The sequence below is a fragment of the Sminthopsis crassicaudata genome, chromosome 1 (genome assembly GCF_048593235.1).
Source record: "Sminthopsis crassicaudata isolate SCR6 chromosome 1, ASM4859323v1, whole genome shotgun sequence".
NCBI classification, from domain to species: domain Eukaryota; kingdom Metazoa; phylum Chordata; class Mammalia; order Dasyuromorphia; family Dasyuridae; genus Sminthopsis; species Sminthopsis crassicaudata.
This window is the reverse complement of record NC_133617.1, coordinates 394,769,346-394,793,137: the sequence shown is the minus strand read 5'-3', so window position 1 is coordinate 394,793,137 and position 23,792 is coordinate 394,769,346. Positions and strand designations below refer to the sequence as shown.

At 38.6% G+C, this 23,792-nt stretch overlaps 1 protein-coding gene across 4 annotated transcripts in view; it reads left to right on the top strand.

Annotated features, from left to right (window-relative positions):
• Positions 1-1,671: 1,671 nt before the first annotated feature.
• The window catches only part of CAPN15 (calpain 15), a 98,834-nt gene continuing 76,713 nt past the window's right edge, over positions 1,672-23,792 (top strand). The window contains exons 1-3 of one of the 4 annotated variants that reach the window (XM_074279803.1): positions 1,672-2,443; positions 8,246-8,365; positions 10,020-10,118. The gene's annotated coding sequence lies outside the window, so the exon portion shown is untranslated. The remainder of the gene's footprint in view (positions 2,444-8,245; positions 8,366-10,019; positions 10,119-23,792) is intronic. The other 3 variants (XM_074279804.1, XM_074279801.1, XM_074279802.1) reach the window with 3 other exon arrangements.

Genomic DNA, 23,792 nt, shown 5'->3' with positions numbered 1-23,792 from the left:
AAACCCTTTGCACCCCTTGCACCAGAAGAGTTTATTCACTCTGAGTATCTTCTGGTATATTCTAATCTATAAAACTTCTTTGATTTCTGTTCACTTTGATTTTGGGTAAATAGATTTAGTCATTATTTGCCATTTATGAATGTTTTTTTATGTGACCTGTTTTTGGTATAGTAAGAGACCAAGCTGGAGGACCAAGTTTGATACAGTGACTTTTTGTTCTGATTCAGCCCTAAATTTATGACAGCAATACTTAGTAAGGCAGATATGTTTCTAGTGTGTTATTCCTCTCAAAGAAAAGGAATTCTGGCACTACAATTTAAGTTTAATATGTATGAAAAAAACACCAACATGTGAGTAATCTAATCACAGTTTCATATGCAGTCCACTTCTCTGGCCTTCTTTGTGTAGTATTTATTGATGGTTTTCTAGTTCACAATAAAAACATTTTTTGAAAAAAGAGAATGAAAGGTGACTGAAAAGGCAGAAGGAGAAAGCTAGGAGGGGTTCTGAACAAATAGGAATTGAGGAGTGTTTGAGGTATGATGATGTTTAAAATGTTCCTTTTGAAGATGCTAACACTGAAGGCAGAAGGGGATTGAGAAAAGTTGGAGGCAGAATGAGTCTTTAGAAGGTCTGGGAGACAGAATGAAAATGCAAAATGACCCTGAAAAGATGAAGGGCTTCAAAGAAATAGATGTATTTTGGGTAAGGTCTGAAGAAGATGAAGATTGAAGAAGATTGGGAGAATGAGAAGAAGGGATAGAGGCTTGAAAAGGCAAAATGAGGATGAGGAGGAACTGGGAGGAATTTCTGAGGAGATAGGATATCCCTGGGGCTGGGAAAGCGGGAGCATTGAGGAGGCAGGGGATGTCCTTGGAGCTAATGAGAAGAGGGTGGCCGCTGAAGCTGGGATGAAGGTGCAGGGAAATGTGGGGGTGCTGAGGGAATAGAGGGGTCCTTGGGACTGAGGATGTGTAGGCTCAGAGAAGAGAGGGGGACTCTTTGGGGCTAATACCAAGGAGGAAGGGGACAGTTGGGACTGAGAAAGCAGGACAGTCCCTGAAGCTGAGGTGAATGTGCCGCGGGGAGGTTAAGAAGATGGAGTTCCCTGAGGCTGGAGCAAAGGTGCTGATCGATGTGGGAGACTTTCAGGAAGCAGAGGGTCCTTGGGGCTGGGGATGTGGAGGGGCTAGGGAGGCAGAGGGGTCTTTGGGGTAGAGAAGTGAGGGTGCTGCCTTGGGGCTGGGACAAACGTGCAGAGAGTGCTGAGGAGGCAGAAGGTTCCTGAGGAAGGAGTTGGGGGAGGGATGCCTTTGGAGCAGGGTCGAATGGACAGGGTATCTCCTAGGGGTAATCTGAGGCGCTAAGAGCTCTCCTGCTCCTCCTCGCCCCATCCTCCACCCCCAAAGAGCATCCTGAGCTATGTAGTTACAATCTCACTACATGAACTTTCCTTAAGGTCCAATCCTGGACAGCCTCGCTCTCCCTCTACTAGCTCTTCCAGCACCTAGTGCTCTGTAACGGGATGGAGAGCATCCATCCCTACTCGGGAATTTAAGAGGCAACCTGCCATAAGAACTACAACTCCCAGCATGCCTCGACAAGTCCTAGGATGGCCAGCTTCCGTTCCGGCCTCCCCCTAGCTTTCTGGGGCTTGTAGTCTCTGCGCGCGATTCACAGAGCCGCTTTCGCTCCCGGCGCGCCGTAGTTGCCGGACCCCTTATGGGGGGCTACGCTACGGAGGCGGCGTAAGGCCGGGTTTCTGGACTCCCGAGCGCGCTCTGCTAGGCTCCTCAGGCTGAGGCAGAGGAAACAGTTTCCAAAACGGCCGGACGAGCGGCATCTAGCCGTCTTGCGGCGCGGGGAGGGAGGCAGGCGGGCGGGCGGCCGGCAGGGGCGGCGCTGCTCTCTCCGGAGGCAGAAGTTGTGGCGCGGCGCCCAACCGCTGGTGGAGGGAGGCCCTGGACCGGGGCCGGGCCCGGCTGGGCTGGGGGGCCCGGGGCCGCGGGGCGTCCACAGGCGCCTCCGGACTGCGCGGGTGAGTGCGTTCCGGAGTCGGAGCTCTGAGGGCTTCAGCCGGGGCCTTCGCTGGCCGCCTCGGCTCCCCCGGGGGTCCCAACGCCGGGCCGCCGAGCCCAGCCTTGTCCGCCGCCGCCGCCGCGCGCCGGGGCCGGGCCGGGGAGGAGGGAGGGAGGAAAGGAGGGAGGGGATCCGCACCGCAGCCAGGCCCCTCCCCTCCGCACCCCCTCCCCGCCCCCGGCCCTCCCTCCGGCCGCCGGAGCTCCGGACCTGGGACCTGGAGGAAACGCGGGCTAAGTGAAACTGTTGCAGTCCCTGCCCCGGGCAACCCCGCCCGGCGCGAGCTCCGTCCAGCCCTCTGTCCATCCGTCTGTCCGTCTCGCCGCTCCCGGCGCTCCTGGGCATCCCGAAAAGTCGGCAGGAGGTAGTGCTAATTTATTTATGACCCGAGCCTGTTGTTACTGTTGCTGTCGTCTCGCTGAACTTGCCCGTCTCCTCGGGAGGGAGGGAGGGAGAGGAGAGGAAGGGAAGGAGAAGGATGCCCCGGAGCTGGCGGCGGGCAGCAGCTGGTCCCCGCAGCCCAGGGCGGGCAGGTGTGGGCTCCTGACTCAGCTTCGGGGATTTGGGTCCCTGAGGATGGAGCAGATGCTTCGGCGCCCATGCGGTGGGCAGAGCAGCCTTGGGGGAGAGCGGGGCAGGGGGCCAGCCCGGGGCTTCCAGGGCAGGGAGCCGGGGGCAGACATTTTTGATCTTGGGCCAGAACAAATGGCCTGAGGGAGGATTGCTGTGGCCTCGGACTGGATGTCACCTGGAAAGCTACAGGGGCTAGCCAGAAGGTGTTTCTCCTACTGGGTGCTCTCACCTCTTGCCTGTCCTTGGTTGTCCTTATTCTTCAAATACTGTTTTTATTTATTAATTTATTTCTTGAAGAAAGGGGGAGGGGAACCAGTCAGTCTAGATTTATAGTTCCCTAAGTCAACATAAAAGGAAGTATCAGCCTTCTTTCCACGTCCATAGCCTGTGACTCCAGGAACTGTTGGAGGCCCCACGGGCTGGGGGGCCCATCCTGTGTGGTGACTTCCAGTTCTTCCTCTTTTCTTATTTCCCAGTTTGTCTTTGCGGACGAAGGGCACCTTGCAGTGTTTCTGAAGAACTTAGTATTGATTAAAACAACATTTACCAGGGTCATGGGGGTAATGCCATAGCCCTTGGGCTTCACAGTTCTTCCGGGATAGCTGCATAAAGAGGCCATTCTAGTGGAGAAAGGCAGAGAATGAACTATCTTTGTTTTAGGAAGGGTAAATCGGGCCTGAGCCTAACTAGATCTGGAAATTCAGCTAGAGAAGTGAAGTCCATTGGTTTTTACTGTAAATGATGGGACTAAGTAAGTGATTTTAGGGACCCTAAAAATGAACTTTTGGTCTAGAATGGATTTCCCTAGAAATGTTTGGAGTTTGTGACTTGGATTAGTGAGGTTTTATGTAGGGATCTGTGCTAGGGCAGGGTGAGGAAAAGTATACTCTGATCTGGGTCACTGATCTCTATGAAATTGGGTCTCTACTCCGAATATTTCGTCTGTGGAACCTCAGAAGTAATTTATCTAGCTGCTTCCTCTGAGTGGTGGGGTAGAAAGAACCCTGGATTGGGAGTGTGAAGATTTGTGTTGCAAGTGCAGCTTCTGCTACTGACCCTCAGGGTGACTTTAAACGAGTCATTTGACCTCTTTAAGATTTAATTTTCTTATCTCTGAAAGGGGCCCTCCCAGGACCATAGAATTTTGGGTCTTTTGTTTTATTTTGTGTGTTTGTGTTTTGTTTTGTTTTTTTAAAGGAAAGTTTTATAAATCATGAAGTCCTGTGTAAATTTGAACTGCTATTATGATTGCTATTATCTTTACTTTGGCAAATATGGAGATTGCCCCTCTAATACCAACCAGTACCAGGGTATTAAGTCAGTTTAGCATGTGTGAAGGGAGTGGACGGGAGAGAAGGGAGTAGTCATATCTTTTTTCAGTTGTAAGTGACTCTTGGGGAGAGGATTGAGAACAATATTATTTTCTAGTGCCTTACAGAAAGAGTGAACCTACCATCCAGTAGAGGAGGTTAAGATGACTCCATAATGAACAGATGTCTGGTGGAAGCTGATCTTGCAGGGAATCAACTTAAATCAGGGCTTAGGGTCATGTGTGCCTTTGTGCTTCACTTGTCTAAAATTTATCCTCTTCTTTTCCTTCCAAGTCTGAGAATCCCCCAAGCTGCTTATCTTTCCAACCTTCTTATTGTTGAACAGACTGAATTGTATTATACTTGGTGTGTGACCTAGTGGAAAATGAGTTGTTTGAATCAGGACTTCTTCCATTCCTAGACTCAAGATTCAGTGGCTAGATGTTTTTATGCAAGGAGGCATGACCTCTATGTTCTTCAGCCTCTCTGTTAAGTAGAGATTTTAATACTTGCTTTTGCTCTTCAAAGACTGAGTTTTATAGATCAAAAGCCACCCATTTTACAGAAGAGCAGACAGAGGACTAGAGAGATAACATCTCTCTACAGTCGTTGCAGAATCATGTCTCAAGTCTCAGCCTAAAGATCTGTTCTACTATATCTTGCTGCTTTCTTATTAGGAATGGAGAGATGTTAGAAAGACAAATGAAAGTAATTTTAATTCACAGGGGAAAAAAGGTTCTTATATTAATGCAAGGTAGTAGTAATATTACTGACAGGTGCCTGTTAAACATCACACCCGTGATTTAATTCTCTTCTGACTTTGGTATGGCTTGGTATGCTCAGTGATATAATAGCAAGAATTGTATTTTATGCTCCTAAATTCCCAACCATAGCTACTACAGGCAGTTAGTGATTCTCAGCTGAGATCTGTTGAAGGAACAATCCACTTCTTGGTCCCTGTTTGGTCTAGTTATCTATTAAATCAGAGAGAATTATAATTTAGCAAATATGAATTATCCCTGAAAAATTTGTTTCTCTTCACTGTGGATACTTGGAATCTCAGGTGCTACTTTTTATACACATGATTACTTTGTATATATTTTATAATTATTTAATTAGATACATTGTGATGAAGTGAAAAGAGTAAAAGTTAGGAAATTAGGGAGAATTGAGATGGAATCTTTCCTCTGATGCTTTATAGTTTTGTGATCCTGGACAGTGTCAAAGTCGAACTAGATGATTCCCTTTCAGCTTTCAATCTGTGAACTCATGTTTTTTGGACATGTATGTTCCATTAGAATGGAAACTATGAGGGAAGTTGAGTTTTATCTTCATATTTACCACTGTCCAGTGCTACATGTGGAATGTTAAGTGCTTACTAAACCTTTGTAGAATTAACTTCACATTTGTGAAAGATGTGGGACTGGGAAAAGAGATTAGGTTAGGAATCATAAGACCCAGTTTCTAGTGCTACTCTTGTCATTAATTGTATAATGTTGAGCCAGTTGGGTCACCATTCAGGACTTGTATTTATTTCTTCACCTATCAAACAGGTCACTTCTAGCTTTAGTAATCTGTTAACTTCTCTGAATATATTATTCTGGATTATAGTAAATTATGGATAATTGATTTTGAAATGTTTTGGAATGCTAGCATTTTTATTCTTTAAGAGTGATTATCTCTCTTTTGGAACTCAGGGCAGATCTGGGCCAAGCAATAGTTCATTCTTTTTAGGATCATTTGTTGGCATGAGAGAAGTAAATAAGTAAAAGGTCCTGAGGGAAATAATGGAAAATGAATGCCTTTGTATCTCTTGGGTCAGGATAGATGTGTCTGAATTGACTTAGCTCTGTCCACCTTCTGTCCCTCCTACTTTATTGTGCAGCTTTTTCCAGGTTCCTTGTCTTAACCTGCTCTATTAATTGTAGTCTCAAAGTGAGTCAAGTAGGTAATGGGGAAGAACACAGATACATTGTGTTGCCCATTGGATATGTAGATATCAGCTTGTCCCTTTTTATTCCTTTTTAGGGAATTGCTGGGTGTTCCTTTTTATTCTTTGAATCAATCCATCAACCAAGTCCTAGACCTGGAGTTGGAAGGGCTTGGTTATGCATTCTACATACTGACTGTGACCCTTACACAAAACACTTGACCTTTCCAAAGCTCAATTAGCTTTTCTGTAAAATAAAGATATCTATTTCACAAGCTTGTTGTATGGATCATATGAAAAAGTACTTTTACAATATAAAAGTCAGGTGCTGCTGTTTTAGTGCTGGACATGGCACTCTAGGTGATTCACCTTTTTAGTCTATAATTGTTTTTTTGGGTTCTTCTGCTTGGTTTTGAGATGCCCCATGTATTAAATAGCATGCTGAATATGGAGAAGCAAGGTCAGACAGAGGAGCCCACTCCAGTGCAGGGTTTTTGCTTGTAGTATTTTGTTGTTCTTTGGCTTAAAAAATTTACAAGATAGTTTTTAGAATTCCCTGTGTTGTTTTCAAAGATGTAGACCTTTCCCAGGTATTAGGGTGTTGCTATTCCTCTGTTGCAATAATGGTGTGTTTGATAGAAGAGGAATCCTAATTTGAAATTGCTGAAGTAGCATATCCAGGAACCATATAGTCCTAATAACAAAGACATGCCCAAGAGAAGGGCTAAAGTTTGGGCCTATTAAAGGATAAATTTTAAATGTTAAGACTTCTTGCTGTCTTCTCAGCATGCTGACTGCTCTAGGGCTGTTATCTTCATCCCCTCTCTCAAGAACTTTGGACTCCACACCTGTGAGTCCTCCATACCCACAATCCTGTTAAGTGTATTTTCACCCTGGTAGGTGTATTTTTGTCAAAGCCTAGGCTTTCATGTTACTTTTGCCTGTGTCTTCATTATGGCTTCTCTCCAAGGTCATTTCCCCATTCTTCCCAACACTCCTCTTTGTTTTTGTCTATATCTAATTTTTATAGGATTGAATGAAGATTTGCAAACTCTCCTACTCTCTCTGTCACTATTAATTGTCTGATAATTTTATTCAGTTTGGTTTGGACTTCTTTAACTCCCCCCAGTAGTTGAGAGAACGCCATGACAGCTGCTTTCTACTGTCTTTCCCCAGGATCTAGGACTTTGATGTTGGTTGTTAGTAAGAAAGCCTGAAAGACATGTTTGAATGGGGACTGGAAGACATCACAAGGAAAACAGGTCGATAATGGTTGTTTTAAAGAGACACTGGTGTGTCCGCACCCAATTGAAGACAATCCTTGTAGGCTTCCTGATTTCTCTGACTTTATGACTCCCATAAAGTGGCTGAATGGTCAGTTGCTATAGGAACTTTTCCTTCTGTTTCTCTTGTTCTGCATTTCTCAAAAAAAATTTTAAGTTCCCCTCTTTATCTCACAATCCTCACCCCCATGTTTCTTGAGCTTTGAGTTAATTTTAAGATATTTATTTTTCTCTCGTGGTTTGAATGAAAAAGGTAATCAGGTTTTAAAACTTGATCTGGAGGAAGGGTGTGGGGAGGAGGTTTTAACTTTGGAACCAGTGGATCCAATCCAAGTTTGAGGCCTGGCTATTAAAAGTTCACTACATTATCATATCAAAGTAATGAAAAAGCACTGGACTTGAAACCTGGAGACATAGAACTTCATTTATCTTCTTTCTTTAAATTATGTGGCCCTTCCTGTATTAGACCTGGGCTGAGTCAGAAATCTCAAGTTCCATCTCCTATATCTTCCTCTAACTACTTGCTGTGGGTTCTAAGATTATAAGAGAATAAATTGTAGATGGGTCCTGTTTACCTTACAGATTTTTTTAGTCATTAACAATTCTAGAATAGAAAAGCAAAACTTCTGTCAGCTCCTCTGAGTTTTCATAACTTAGGACTAGGTTTCAAGTTTCATTTTTGAGTTTCTGAGAATGCTTTCCCTGCCATTGTACCTATTATATCAAAGAGACCTATTTCCTCTTTCTTCCCCCCACATAAATCCAGATGACTCAGTGAATGAATTGAGAAATCCTTGCCAACAGACATTGCCTGTGGGCTAACCATAACTAAGAGAAATCTCAGTCTCAAAGAAATACTTGGAGTAGAATTATTTTAGCACTGCAAAGAATAATAATTTTATTGGTATAGGTTCTCACTCCACCAACATAGGTCACAATCCCTCCTCACCTTCATACAAAATCTTAGTAAGTTGCTGTGGCCATAAAAATCATGATCACTCTTTTGCCAGCCTCTCCAAAAAAATCTGACTTGTTTTTAGAAAACAGATATACTCTTTCCATCTTGGTAGAATCTGCTGGCATAGCCTTTAGAGCTCAGGGTCACCTCTTACCTCTATGCCACAAAGCACCAGAGTGGACTTGAGTGGAGATTGAAGATGATTACAAGGTTGAAAATTGATTCTGAGAAGGTAAGTCTGGTTTCATTCACTCAAAAATTTGGGAGAAGTTTTGGTTTGAAGCATTACTTTAAAAGATATTGTGACAAATGGCACTTAAGTCTCATAATTTTTTGGGGTTTCAGTTTCCCCATCTGAAAAATGGGATTAAAGAGCACTGATCTGCCTCATGTTGTATTTGCAAGGAGACATTAATGATTGTAAAGTGCTAGGACAATAAAGAGAGATATAGAAGTGCCGCATAAGAATGGTGATTGTCTTGTAACTTGTGTTAGTCCAGCCACCAGCTCTGAACTTCAAGGTTTTGGATGTTTCTGTTCAGGTTTGTTAACATAAAATGCTAATTAGCAGTTTTTCAAAACCACAGCCAACAGATTTGATTCTTTCATTTTGATCTTAGGTAGCCAGTTTTCAGCAAAACTTCTAGACTTCATTCTTCCTAGGTCAGAAGTTGTCAGATGCTGTGATTTTCCTGACATTATAAATAATCCACTTTTTAAAAGCTTTTTATTTTCAAAACATATGCATGGATACTTTTTCAACATTTACTTGCAAAACCTTGTGTTCCACATGTCCTCCCCTTCCCGCATCCTCTCCCCTAGATGGCAAGTAATCCAATATATGTTAAAGATGTTTAAAATAAATGTTAAATCCAATATATGCATACATATTTATACAATTATCTTGCTGCACAAGAAAAATCAGATCAAAAAGAAAAAAATGAAAGAAAATGAAATTCAAGCAAACAACAAAAAGAATGAAAATATTATGTTGTGATCCAGAGTCAGTTTCTATAGTTCTCTCCCTGGGTTTAGATGGCTCTCTTCATCACAAGATCATTGGAATTGCCCTCAGTCATCTCATTGTTGAAAAGAGCCACATCTATCAGAATTGATCATCATATCAGTTTTGTATCTCTAATTATTCCTGTATGGATTTGTACCATCCTGCCTTAGAATTTGACCTCATTTGCTTAGAGTGAAAGGTGAGTGACATAAAATGAAATAGATTTGGGGTCTTTTTTTTCTTGTTAAAGAAGGAAATGGATCAGGAACATTGTAAGGAGCAATACATCCTCTTCCAAACTGAGAATGAAACCATTTATGCTTTTGTTTAATGTGATTTATCTCCTAAATAAAAGAAAAACCACGCTTATCCATGAAGTATCACTTATCATACTCAGCATTGTGACATGGGGAAAATCTTTGACTCCAACCAAGATAAAGTTATGTTTTATGACAATACCAACATCAGCAAACAGTTTTTCTTCCTTTATCTACAGCATGCAGTTAAGTTTTATTGATGCCCTTTGTCTTTTATATCAATTTCTAGATATTCTAAAACCACCACTAAGCACTCTTATAATAAAGAAAAAATTAAGCAAAAGCAACATTCTTGCTGCAAATGCCACCTTCACCCATAATCCCAGACTTTTCCAACAAAAGGGGAGAAGTATGTTTAGTCATTTACTAGGCAAGTTCAAGAATTCAGATACTTTTTATTGTTCTTTTTGTTTGCATAATTGTATCTGTTACTTTTCTGGTTCTGCCTACTCTGTATTAATTTATTTAGGATTTCCTTGGTTTTCAAAATTACTTGTATTTGTTATTTCTTATGGTTCTGTTGCATTTTTTAAAATGTTATAATTATTTGTCATTTGTTCTAGAAGAGATCCATGACATCAGGGAGGTGATGCCTTGAATTGGATTTAAGTGAGGGGAGGGTTGTGCAAAGTCACCAGCCTCGATTTCTCTTCTGAAGCCATGTAAGTCCAGTTTGGGGGGAGTTTTCACTTTAAAAAATGTAATCTTTATGGAAGTCCCTATCTTTGTTCCTTGTTGTCTTTCACCTGGAATTTATAGTGCAATCACAGCTGGCACAGTTCTCTTTCTCCTCATGGATTTTGTCCATCGATGCCTTACTTGATTCTTGGTGTTGGTATGTAGATGTTGTTAGAGGCAAATCAGGCCTGTTAGTATTTGTAGACTTTAGATATAGAGGTCATCTAGTCTAATCGACATCCAAATCATAAATCCTATTTACAAGGACTCTGACAAGTATTCACCTAGCCTCTGCTTGAAGATCTCAAAATTGATTTGGACCTGACTTCTAATGTTAGATAGAATTGAGTCGATTTGTTATCCACGGCCCATACCTCTTTTTTTTTTTTAATTATCAAGCTTTTTAAAAAATCTCCCTTCTGTCTTCCCTTCTTCAAATTCTCTCTTCCTCTCTAACCAAAAAGGAGGAAAAAAGGAACAAATGTGCATATTCAAGCAAAACATTCCCATATTAGCTATGTTATGACTCTACTTCCCTGTGGAAAGAGTGAAGGTAACTGCCTATTCCCTTGTCATTTATGTTAGATCTTAGAAACTCTTGCCAAGCCCGTTGTATTAATTCAGGATCTTGCCCTTGATCTTTTTGGTTTGGGACACTGAAAGAGTGCAAGTATAAAACTAAGGTAGTTTATTTGGTTCTTAAACAGGGGCAGCTGTGTTTTCTTGGAATGGTTAAGCCAAAGCTGCTGCTGTTCCGAACTACTTTTGTGTTCCCCTTGGCCTTCTAGTCCTCTCTGGTTGGCTGAGGACAGATTGAACTTCAAAAGACAAAGTCCCCAGGAGGGCATGTTCAGCTTTAGTTTTGCATATCTGACTGCTGCTCCTTCCTTTTCATTAGGCTCATTTACAATGCTACCCTCCCTAAAATGGGTATGAGTGAATTAAGTTTTTTTTTTTTTTTTTTTTTTTTTTTTTAAGCACATTTTGTATCAAATCTTTAGTTCTTTCTGAAAAAAGATCTTTTTATTCATTGTATTGGCTTGTTCCACTAGTTGAACACTCCCTCTTCTAGTGTCTCTGTACAGGCTATCCCTAGAGCCTAGAATACATATCCTTCTACAGCTTTTTCCCAGAGTCTCTCTCTTCCTCTAAAATACAGCATAGACTTCTCTATGAAGCCTTTTCTCATCCCACAATTTTACCAATTGTAAAATTGGTTAGGCCCACTCCAGCCTAACTTATATCTACTTTGAAAATATTTGTATTTGTTTACTTTATATTTATGTCTTTTATATACTTCCTATATGTATTTGTTAAATATCTCATTAGAATAGAAGCTTATTGTGAATAGATATTGTTTCATTCTTTATACTTATATACTCAGAACCTAGCACTGTGAGTGGTAGATAGTCCATGATTAATAAATTGCTGTTGATTAATACTTTAAAAAAATTATAGAAGGCTGATGAAAAAAGCTGAAGTTTATGCTTTGCAATTTTGTTCATTTAAATAGAATTGGAAGAATGTTCCCACAGGACTCTTTCTCCCTGATTTGAATCCTGTATTCCCTGCAGCATGGTTTTGCTGTCAGTGAAATTTACTTTAAAACATTCACTGACTTTTTAAGAATATACTTTTTAAGAATGATTAACCTGGGAGTTTAATGTGTTTCTGTCCAGAGTCATCCCTGTTTCTGGAATAGGTAGTTGCTTGCTAAGATGTTCCATGCCCTTTCCCTTAAATAGATATGGTATGCATTAGATAGGAAAAAATATTCCGTATGCCTTACTTACAGTATGTGTAATACACAAAAAATCAAAACCTTTGACACATAAAATTCAACATGATTGCTCACATTGCAAAATAATCTGTTTTGGTGGGTTTTTTAGTCAGCTCCTTAGTGCATTTAAAATGTTTTGGTTTCTAAAAATAGGAATTTCAGAGTGGTCCAGGTAGTATAAAAGCTGCTATTGCAACAATCTCTCAACCATTTTCCTTGCTTCTCACCTCTTTCTCCTATACTCTGTTTTGTTGATAGCAAATTAATCTTCTGATCTCCCTGTAGCCTTCTATATTAAGACCATAGCAATATCTGATATCCCAGGACCACTATGTTTGACTTTAACCTAGTTTTCTAATTTTATCTCATACCATTCACCTTCATTTACTTCATACTTCATCCAAACTGAATTGCTTATTGTTCTGAGGACACATACTATACTTTATTGTCTCTTGAATTTTTGTTTCTGCTACTGGACTCTTCATCTACTTCTATTGTAAATCCACCAATCCTTAAAGCATAGATAAAGTGATACTTCTTCAATGGAATCTCTCCTCATCCTCTCTACTAAAAAATTTTTTTTTTCTTTTTCCTCAGAACTATCATAGCACTTAGTACAAATATTATTTTCTGGTTTGTTTTTGTTTTTTTTTTCCCTAAAGTTATTTCTGTATGTCTCTTCATTTCCCTATTGGCAGCTCTTGAAAGCAGGCACTATGTTTTCTTTATCTGTCTCTCCTAATAACTGACAATGCTTTGTACTGGAAGTGTCATATTTGCCTACCATGTGACCCACAGTACTCCTCAGTGCTGGAAGAACCAATTATAATGTGATTGGGAAGTATTGAACAAAGTATTGAACAAAATTAATAGAAATACAATAAAATGGAGATAATGTTATATTTTTAAATTAAATCAAAATTAATATTTTAAAATTAATTTCAAAATTAAGATGGCCTGCAGGGATTCTTATGTACAGATTCGTGACCCTATTTCTATTGGAGTTTGGTTCCATTGCACTGCAGTTAATATGTTTATTGTTGAGTTGATAGAAATTACACCCTGATAATGGACATTAGAATTTTTTTTTTTTTTTGACATTAGAATTTAATAAAAACTTAAACATCAGCATCAAGCATCTTCTTAGACTGTTCTGCTATTGAGAGATTTTATTAGTTTATTCATAGACTCAGTACAGGCAGATAAATCAAAGGACTGGGATTCTCTTCCTTAATCTGCCATTGACTTTCTGGGTGGCTTTGGACTAAGACTTTATAACCTTTTGGTGCCTTGCTTTTTCCACTTGTAGCATGCAGCTCCTGGGGATGCAAGCCTTAGGCCTGACAAGGAAAGTAATGGGGTGGTAAAGAAGGGATTGTACTCGCACAGTCAACCAGCAGGAGAAAATAGAAGTAGGACCACAGGGGGTTACTTAAAACTTTGTTTCAAAGCACTTCTCAGTTAATGATTTCTTCCAGCACCCCTATGAAATAGGATACAAATAGGAGCTGGGGCTAGACTCTCTTGCATCAGCCCGCCCCTCTCTAACAACAGGCTCTCCCCTTTCCAACTCTTCCAACATCTCTCCTCTTCCCAGGAAGATGTGTGTTTTGAAGATGTGATTTGGATCCGAGGAACTAGGGCCAAATTGTCCCCAGGCTTCTTCCTTTTCAGAACTGCCTGTTGGCTGGGATTGGGTGGAGTAGGAATGCTTAAATAAGTAGGATTTCTGACCCTGGTTATATGTGATGTCTGTTGATAATAGGTAGAAAAATACTAAGGAGGCCTTCTAGGAGAGTATAAGATTATGAACTGGGTAAAATGTGACGAAATTGAACAAGACTCTGTGATTTGATCTCAGACAGAATCATGCATGTGTTAATTTGGCCAACATGGGAGAACATTTGCAGGATCCTTGGAGAAGGCCCGAATAAATCCTAAAATTCTGTCTGTTATGCAAGAGATGGCCTTCCTTCGGAGGCCAATTGAATTTAGGGCAGAGCTTGAGGGTCAGTCCATATGGTGATTAAAAGAAAAAAGTCTTATTTTAGAATTCTCTTGGCTTTCACACCGATAGTACATAATTCCTACTTCTAAAGCTCTTTCCTCAAAGCAACCCAAGAGAACTAGTATAAGTAATATTGTTCCTATTTTGCCTGTGAGGAAACTGAGGCTTAGAAAGGTCAAGTGATTTTTCCCAATACATACTTCATAAGTATTATAGTTGAAACTTTAACTCTTCCAGTTAACATACTAATTAATGCTTAACATCGTGCTGCCTTCCTACATAATCATAATAACTTATCGAATATATAATGTTGGGAAGTTTATAAACTATTATTAGGGCATTGGCTTACATCTTTTCCCATCACAGTCTGGGGGAAAAAAATCTGTTAAAGCATGCTGAGGGCACTGTGAAGTTGGCAGAGAGGGCTGGCATTTTTGGCCCTGGGGCATTTCAGTCTGGGGCTGAAAGGAGCAACTTTTTGAGGTTGAAGTGATTTGAGTGAGACACATTTTATCCTTCTGTAGCTTCTCTCTTTCTCCAGAGTGGGACTTTGTGTGGGATGGTGAAAGCCTCATTAGTATTCCTGAAGCCATTTGAAAACATAAATGTGATTACTAATTATTGTTGTTGTGACTTTGGCAGTGGGCTTGTTATTTTAATGATAAGATTTGCTTTTTTTGAGATCCTTGGAGAGAAGCAGTGTATAAATACAGTGTCATTGTTGTGGTTGTCATCCTCATTAACTCTTCCCTTTGAATTCTAGGTGGGCTAACAAAATAACAATAATAACTAGCATTTATATAGCATTTGAAGGTGTGCCAAATTCATTACATATATTAACTCTTTACCTCCCTGGGAGGTAGGTGCTGTTACTATTCCCATTTTACGGATGAGGAAAGTAAAGCTGACCGAGGTTAGTAAATATATGCAGCTGGATTTTAACTTAGGTCTTCCTGACTCCAGATTCAGTATTTTTTCTACCACTTCACTGACCTGCATCAATGAACTTGCTTAAAGCAGTAATTAAATATGGCTAGGTACTCACTAGTGCCTGATGTGCTTGGTAGATTCACTCTGCTCTCTCTGTATTTGTGAATTAGCTTAAAATCAAGAGCGCATTTATGCCTGTATATCTGAAGATGACCTGCTGATCACCTTTGGAAGAGCTTGTGCTTTAGATTGAATTTTTAGTACTATGGCTTTGTTATGTCACATCTCTAAGGAGCTAGAGCCCAGGATAATAAGAACAGAACTTGAGAATCATTGAATAGAATCATTTCTTTCAAAGCCACCTATATATAGTCAGCAACTTGGGCTCAGTTAGAGAAGAGTACTATGGTGCTAATGTTCTGTAGGGTAACAGGTTCAATTTCCATATTAGCCAGATAAGTTTATACTAAAAATTCTGTTCTGTGACTTCAGATTCTATAAATGTTACTGCCAAGAAATTCAAGAATGGATAGTAGCAGTTCTTAATAGCAATGTTAATAGTAATAACTAAATGGCAATAACAGTAATACCTGACATTTATATTGCTCTTTAAGGTTTGAAAAGTGCTATATGTATTCAATCTCATTTGATTAGGGAAGTTACTGTTTTGAGATTACATGGCTGTGCTGCCAAAGATTTTTGGAAAAGTTAATTGCCTTGATGTCACTGACAACCCTCTTGTGGTAAGAATAGTTGTGATGTATAGATATTTTAATAAAAGCAGCTTTTTACTGCCATCCTGCATCTTTTCGAAATAGTAGGTGGGTCTCAGTTTCAGTTCACCTAGAAGCTGTATACTTGATAATATCTCTTTTTTTTTCCATGAACAACTCCTCAGGTGGGTTACATTTCTACTTTCACGACAGATCATTTGATTATCTACAGGTACTGAGCTATCAATGAGTTCTCATGTTCATTCTAGATCCATTTTAATTAACATTTTGAACATTTGCCACAATGATGGTCCTACCTCTGTATTTACTTGAATCCAAATCTGGGCCACTAGTCCTATGAAAAACTAGGACAGTGGCTCTAGAATAAGGACATATAGAATAGCACTTCAGTGAAGCACCAGATTCTGTGGCAATAAAGAGACATTTCTATAACTTGAAAACTCATGATGCTATGTAAGTCATAGTTTGTGGTCAATAGTTGAATCTCTCCAAAGCAGCTAAAGCTGTTGATTTTGGCAGCACAGAAGGCTTGGCATTACAGTTTGAATGATGAAGCACAAACCTGAGTATTGATAGCCCTATAGGGAAGAGAAGAGCGTATGCTTTGGGTAAGATGTGTTGCGCAGTGGTCCTCAAGCCCAGGTTAGGTTAATGTCACTATTCTTGAAAATTCATTTCTGCCAAAGGAAACTTTCTCATGTGGGAATTGTGGTAATTGAATGAACCACACTGACTTCATCTTGTGACTCAATTCTGGATCTAGCACAGTTCCTTTTCTATTCAATTGTGGGTCCAGTCCAATTTCTTCCTTATGAGAAAATTGTATTCAATTATGGGAATTGCAAAAAAAAAAAAATAAATAAAAATTGCATTGTTTCAACTAGTCCTGTGTGGCTGGGAAATTGGACCACCTCAGCCTGTTGCTTAAAGATGTTTAACAAGGGACCTGGATTATGCTGACCAGAAAACCAATCAGATTTGAAGATTGCTGAAAAGTTTTCTCACAATTATATATATTAAACAACATATATATATATGTCTTATCTGAATACTGGCCCCATTTTGGTTAACTATGATTTTATTGTACTTTGGGTGGGATATAGACACTTGGAGAGAAATGGGACCTCTTTTTCTGATTTTAGGGAATTGTTCTTAATTGCCATCCTACTCTCAATTTGGAATGTTCCTAATTTTTCCTCCAATTAGAAATCATATGACCTAATCTTGTATCCTGATTTATATTCTGTTAATTGTTTTCTTTTAATGAATAAAAATCTGGCTTCCTCTTTTATTTGGGCTCCAGTGTCAAGCTGTGAGGACCAATACTCCTCACCCCTTTGTGAGGAGTACTGGTCTCAATTTTTTATGTAATTAACATACATTGCTTAATAATTGATATGTTCAGAAGCTCAAAACTTTGAGTCCTCAGTCATTTTAATCATCATCACATTTAGCTCTGCATTTGAGTGGTTGTTGGTCATCACTCTTTTATTTCTCTAAACTGGTGTGAAAGTCTGAAGATAGAAGTGGCTATATGCACATCAAAGCATTTCTTAACTCTATCTTTCAGGTAAGATTTTGTTCTTAATTGGGTTTCTTAGTTAAATAAAATTTCTTATGAAATAGCATTGAATAGTATTAAGGATCTTTTTGAGAGACATTGTGTGATATAAAGATAAGGCATAGTCCATTTCTCAAAAAGTAAGACATATACTCAGATAAATATCTCTAATTGTAATATAATTTGGCTTCTGGGGGAAATCCTCTGTATATTGGTCTTCAAAGACTATTAGTAACTATCTGACTGCTGAGAGTTGATGCTGCTGGATGATTAGAGCTGTGCCTTTGGAAGAGAATTCATATTGATGGACTTGGAGATAAAACTCTTGTTTGATGAAGTTACAATATAAATGTTTTGTTTTTCCATGTGTACTTCGTTTCATTTAATATTTGTATTCAGGCATGTGTACTCTCTGTGTGTGTATGTGTATGTGTTTAATGTCCCTTGTGTATTGATTCCCTTTCTAAAGTTCATTGAATATAGAAGTGACTCTGATTTCTCAAGATATACCAGCTGGGAGAAACCTTTGGGAAATCTTCCCAAAAGGCTTTGAATATGGGTCCAGCAGTGTACTGTGTTTATCAAGAGATTAGTCCAAAGAAGTTCAGAAAGACATATCAGCAGAACGTTGGCCAACCAATGATGCTTTTTTTTTTCTTCTCCCCAACAGTATTTCATGAAGATGCCAGACTAATAAAGTATAGAGAAGCACTATTCTGTATCAGTAGGGTGAAATGCTTGAAATAATGATTCCATTAAGTATCAAATTCTGTGTTAGGTTAGGGAACCCTCAGTACAATTGTATGTGTGATTCAAAACAGATTAGATTCTGGGATACCAATCTTTTTTAGGTTGAATCTCTTCTCAATTGTAATATTAAACTCTGAGTAAATAATGCTTATTTTGATTTTGAAGTAAGACATTTTCATGAATTAGTTGAGAGAGAGAGCAGAGGAGAGATTGTAAAAGAAGTTTAGCAGAATTAAGTATGAATTTCTGTACTAATTTGCACCAACACTTAGAAGGCATTAACAAACGCTTGTTGATTGGTTAATTGTAGAGTGGGCCGAAAAAGGTAGATTATTCTTTCAAGAGTTTGTACGACAAAACTTCTCACACATCACATCTCTTATGTTCCATAGGTAGGGACCATGAGATTTCATGGTAGAAGGTTACCAAATTTCTCTGATGTATATCATTGAGGCTACTTTGCATTTGCAATCAGCAAGCATTTGTCTTATTTAAAGCTCAGAATTGATATCCACTCAACTTATGACTTTTCTGCTCCCTTAGCTTAAAGTCCAGATTTCAGGCAGGTGTTTAGTTAAAGAGCTTTGAGCAGCTATCCTTTCTTAGGCAGCCATAAGTTCAAGTTCTCTTTTGGAACCCTTCAATACACAATATACACTGCGGTCCTCCTAATTTTGTTCCTCGTAGCTACTTTTCTGTCTAAAATATAGTTTTGAATCTGATCCTTAAACCCACTTGAGCTAGCTATCTGCCAAATACTGTGCTACCTGCACTTCAGCCATTATCCTTCCCATTAGACACTTGGATGCTGCTCCAGGAATCTGGAGCTAGATCAGAGTACCATGTTCCAGACATTTCTAAGTCATGCCATTACATGTGTACCTTCTTCACATACCCCCCATTAGAATGTAAGTTCCTTGAGGAGAGGGCCTGCCTTACTTGATTGTATTTATCTCCCCAATATTTAGCACATAGTAAACACTTACTTTGTTGTAATCACCACCACCACCATAAAGGAAGGTACAAGAAGCCTGAGTGGGGAGATTCCTTAGTAAAATTGCTGTCTTGTTTTTCTGGAGCTTTAGGAGAATTTCCTTGAGCTTCCATTTTGAAGAGACACTTCAAAACCTAATTCTGATTCGAGTCTTTTCTGAAATATGAGCAGGTTTGAAAGGGCTCTTGCCTCTGTACTCTGCAGTTGAATGATTGGGGTGGGGATAAGGTGGGGGAGTTTTATTGTTTTAAAATAGCAAATTTGTTTTTTGAGGGATTCTCAGGTTTATTGCTTGAGAATTGATCTAAACCCCTCAAAATCAATACCATGTCTTTTATTTCCACCTTAACAACTAATGTAGTATAGGGTGTATTGTACTAAGGTTTTTGCTTGATTAGCATGAAATTAGATGTGAAATGACAATTGACTTATCTCCTATAGTTTTCAGAAGATCAGAGTTTTATAAATTTTTGTTTCCAGTATTGGAAAAAGAAAAAAATATATATCTTTTTCTCTCTTCCTCTTCTCTTAGGAAGACTTTGAAGTTCTCTTCTTGATAATCTTTTTTTTTTTTTTTTTTTTTTTTTTTCCAAACTACTTACAAGTAGCTGTTCCATGGAAGAATAACGCAGGTGTCAACTATCCAACTGCAACCAGTTTAGAAAGAATGGGAGGATAGAGCTCATCTTTCACATGTGCTGGATATAAAAAACATATATGCTCCAGGAAGAAGATGAATAAAGCAAATTGAAAAAATTCATTGTGGAACTCAAATACCTGTATTTTTAACCTTCTTTGTCTCATGGACCTCTTTAGCAGTCTGATGAAATCTATGCATCCTATTTCAAAATGTTTTTAAATAAATTGTGAAGGAAATGCTAACTTTCAGCTCGAAGTTAATGAAAGTAGAGATGTATTTTTTCCATCCAAGTTAATGAACACCCTGAAATCTATTCATGGGTTTCCCCTCTTCTCATCCCAAATTAAGATTACCTACTTTAGATCATGTTTATTAGCTTGCCTATTGAATCTGGTTTTAGTCCTGCCACTAACTGCTTCCAAACCTGACAGCGCTTTTTGTCTTTGATGGTTCAACTCAGCTCTCTGTATCCTAGTTATTGATTCTAACTTATTGAATATGTATCTGAAACTTCTTGACTATGGCCTTTCCATAGTATCAAAACAGAAGTTTCAACTTATGAAATTGAAAATTCTTAACTTTAATTTATGGTAGGTCATAGGCACCTAGGAGTGAATTGGGAGTACTATCACTCTATACTCCCTTCTTTATCCGTTTTATTCATTCCTATGACTTCTATGTAGATAAGTTCCAAGTTTGAATTTCTATCCCTAGCCATTTTTCCTGAGGCAGTTGGAGTTAAGTGACTTGCCTAAGTAATCCAGTGCTCCCTGAATTCTCATACTTCTCATACCTCTCAGATGCACTTTAATTTGTATATATTTAACTTGTGTGTATTTTATCTCCTCTGTCTTATTGTAAGCTCTGTAAGAGTCTTTTCATCTTTGTAACCCCAGTACTTCTCATGGTATCTTAAACATAGTTGAATTGAATATATTGGTTATAATTAGGGTGTTACTTTATTTTAACTAGGGCAGAAGACTTTTTTTCCAATATGGTACTATAACATGAGAGGAGAAATTTGATAACAATTCATCAGAGGTGATTGGAATCTTGGATATGAAGATACTCATGCTATGACCCAACCGTGATAACATCTGAATCACACTGGTGGAAGGTATTCACTACCTGACCTGGCCTAAAGCAGGAAATGCTATAATGAATTACACCTTACTGGAACCTATCACCAAGAGGAATAAATTCTTTAACAGCAGAAAAGAAGAACCAAGGCTCTTATGTCATTCAAAACTTATGAAAATTACTTTTTTCATATAATAGATTAATCATTATTAAGTTATACTTATTTTGTCTAATACATAAGAATGATTATAATTAAATTATAATTTTTATTAATTTTCTGGATTGGACCGACTTGAAGTTGGAAGATTAGAGTTTCAGTCCTTATTCTGACATTTACTTACCTTATGTTGACTGTGGATGAGTCATTTAACTCTTCTGGTCTTCAGTTTATTAATATGTAATATGTACCTCAAAGTTTGTGAGGAAAGCATTTTGTAGAAATGTAAGGTGGATTATTATTATTATTAATGGAGCATTAGATGGAATGAAATGTTTGGTATCAGATTAGTTCCCCAAGTTTATCAATTTTCTGTGGCCCTTCCCACATAGAAGTGCTTTAATAATTAGTTGCTTAAATTTCTTTAGGGTACACTATATTTTTTATCCTGCTCAGTGCTTTTATACATCTATCTATCTATCTATCTATCTATCTATCTATAGATACATCAAATAGTAGATGCCCCATAACTATTTATTAAATGGTTGTAATGATACATTGGTGATCAGTGAACACATTCCAGTTCTGGTTTTCCTAGGATGTGGCCTCTGTGCTAATGAGGACTTTCTATTGTTTCTGACCTTTTTTTTTTTTTTTTCTATGGCTCCATGTTTAGTTTAAATATTGGTCAAGTTTTGGGTTGTGGTTTGTAGTTTACTTGCAGCAGTCCCTGAGTCATGCCTTCTCAGCTGGTCCAACTAGTTCATCAGTTGTTTCAGCTTTGATTTAGGAAATAGGATCATTCATAATTCAGATCATAGTATCTATAACTTCTAAGATGGACTTAGCACATTTTAACTTGTATTATTAGTATGTATTTTATCTCCCCTATCAGACTGTAAGATCTTTGAGGTCTTTTTTTTTTTTTTTTTTTTTTTTTTTTTTTTGTAATCCTGAAACTTATTATAATATCTCTCACATAGTTGAATTGAATATGCTGGTCATATTTAGGTGTTACCATATTTTAACTAGCTCAGAGGAGTTCCTTTCCAATGGAATACTGTAGAATGAGAAAAGAAATTGTATAACAATTCATCAAAGATGCTTGGCAACATAGATATAAAGATACTACTGTTATAACAGTGATAACATCTAAATCACACTAGTGGAAGGTCAAGGCTACAGATCCTGGTTCCATTTACCTTTGCAAAGAGAAAAATAAAACAAAACAAAACTTATCTGTGACTACAGAATACACTCTTCGATCCAGGCCAGCTGTCTGGGAAGAGGATGAAACTGTAGTACGCAATGCATCATCATTACTGAAAAAGGCCAGCTAAGAAGGAGCACTGAGCTGGGGGCCAAAAGACTATAGCTTCACTCTAGTGCTGAAACTAACTAGTAGAATGATCTTGAATAAGTCATTTCCCCTAATCTTGGCTTTGCTTTTCTCCTTTGCAAAATGAGAGAGTTGAATGCAGTGTTGGGAGAGTTGTGAAATGATCCAACCATTATGGAGAGCAATCTGGAATTATGCCCAAAGGGCTGTAAAACTGCATACTGTGCCACTACTGGGTCTGTATCCCAAGGAAATAATAAAGGAGGGAAAAGGACCCACATGTGCAAAAATGTTTGTAGCAGCTGTTCTTATGGTAGCAAAGAATTGGAAAATGAATAGATGACCATCAGTTGGGTAATGACTGAACAAATTGTGGTACATGAAGGTAATGGAATGTTATTGTTCTATGAAAAATGATGAACAAGCTGATTGTAGAAAGGCTTGGAAAGATTTACATGAACTGATGCTGAGTAAAACAGGCAGAACCAGGAATACATTGCACAATAACAGCAAGAATATGAGATGATCAACTATGAAAGACTTGGTTCTTTTGAGTGGTTCTGTGATCTAAAGCAATCCCAATAGATTTTTGGACAGAAAATTCCATCTGCATCCAGAAAAAAACAAACAAACAAAACAAACAAACAAACAAACAAAAAACCCCAAAACAACTGTGGAGATTGAATATAAATCAGCACATGCTGTATTCACTTCTTTTTTCTGTTTTTTTTTTTTTTCTCTCCTATGGTTTTTCCCTTTTGCTCTGATTTTTCTCTCCCAACATGATTCATAAAGCAAGATAAATAAACTTAAAAAAAAAACAATCAAACAAATAAGAAAGTTGAACTATTTCATCTCCTAGATTCCTCTCTCCTTTAATAGCCTGGGAGCTTAATCTAAATTTCAGTCCATTTTTGAGGCATAGAATTTTGAAATCCAGCTAGCCCATTTTTTGATCATGAGTTAGTAGTATCATCTTATAGAAAGTACAACACTTTCCTTTTTTACTTGCTTGTATGGAAAGGATTATATCTGTAGCCATATCTGTATAATTATCTTTTTCCTGACAGTTAATGACACGTCACAGGACAGAAAAAGATAGACATATTCTGAAAATGATAACGTTAATAAGTTAATATTTCTCACCTTCATCCTCTCAGCACTATCTGGGTCCAACATCTTCATAATCCTTTTCTAGAGTAACTCATCCTTATGTGCTTCAGAGACCTTTTTTCTCTGTCCCCTCTTCTACATACTGTATTGAACAACGGTATGTTTAACATACATTAAGTTAACTTTGTGATCCAAGAAAGCCAGGCTCACAACAGCTGAAGAGATGTTGTTCAACATGGACTCACTCCTAATGTAGCTTAGTCAGCTCTACTAGGAAACCTAGTGTGATGCCAACCTTGAAGCAAGTTGAGCAGAATCCACAACTGGACAACAGGTAGCCAGCATGTATTTACTGTGGTCATATTTCACCATTTAGTAAGCTGGCTCAGAAAAAGCATTGCTGGTCTTTGCTTAAGTCAGCTGCTCAGGGTCACTTTCTCAGCAGAAAAAAATTGGGGCTTCTGTCACCAGAAGAAAGAGAATCTGGGGATATGATCTGGGATTGGTCTGGAATTCTGTCAAATTAAAATTCAGGACACAAAATTTTGAGGCAAGCAGTCATGGAAGACAAA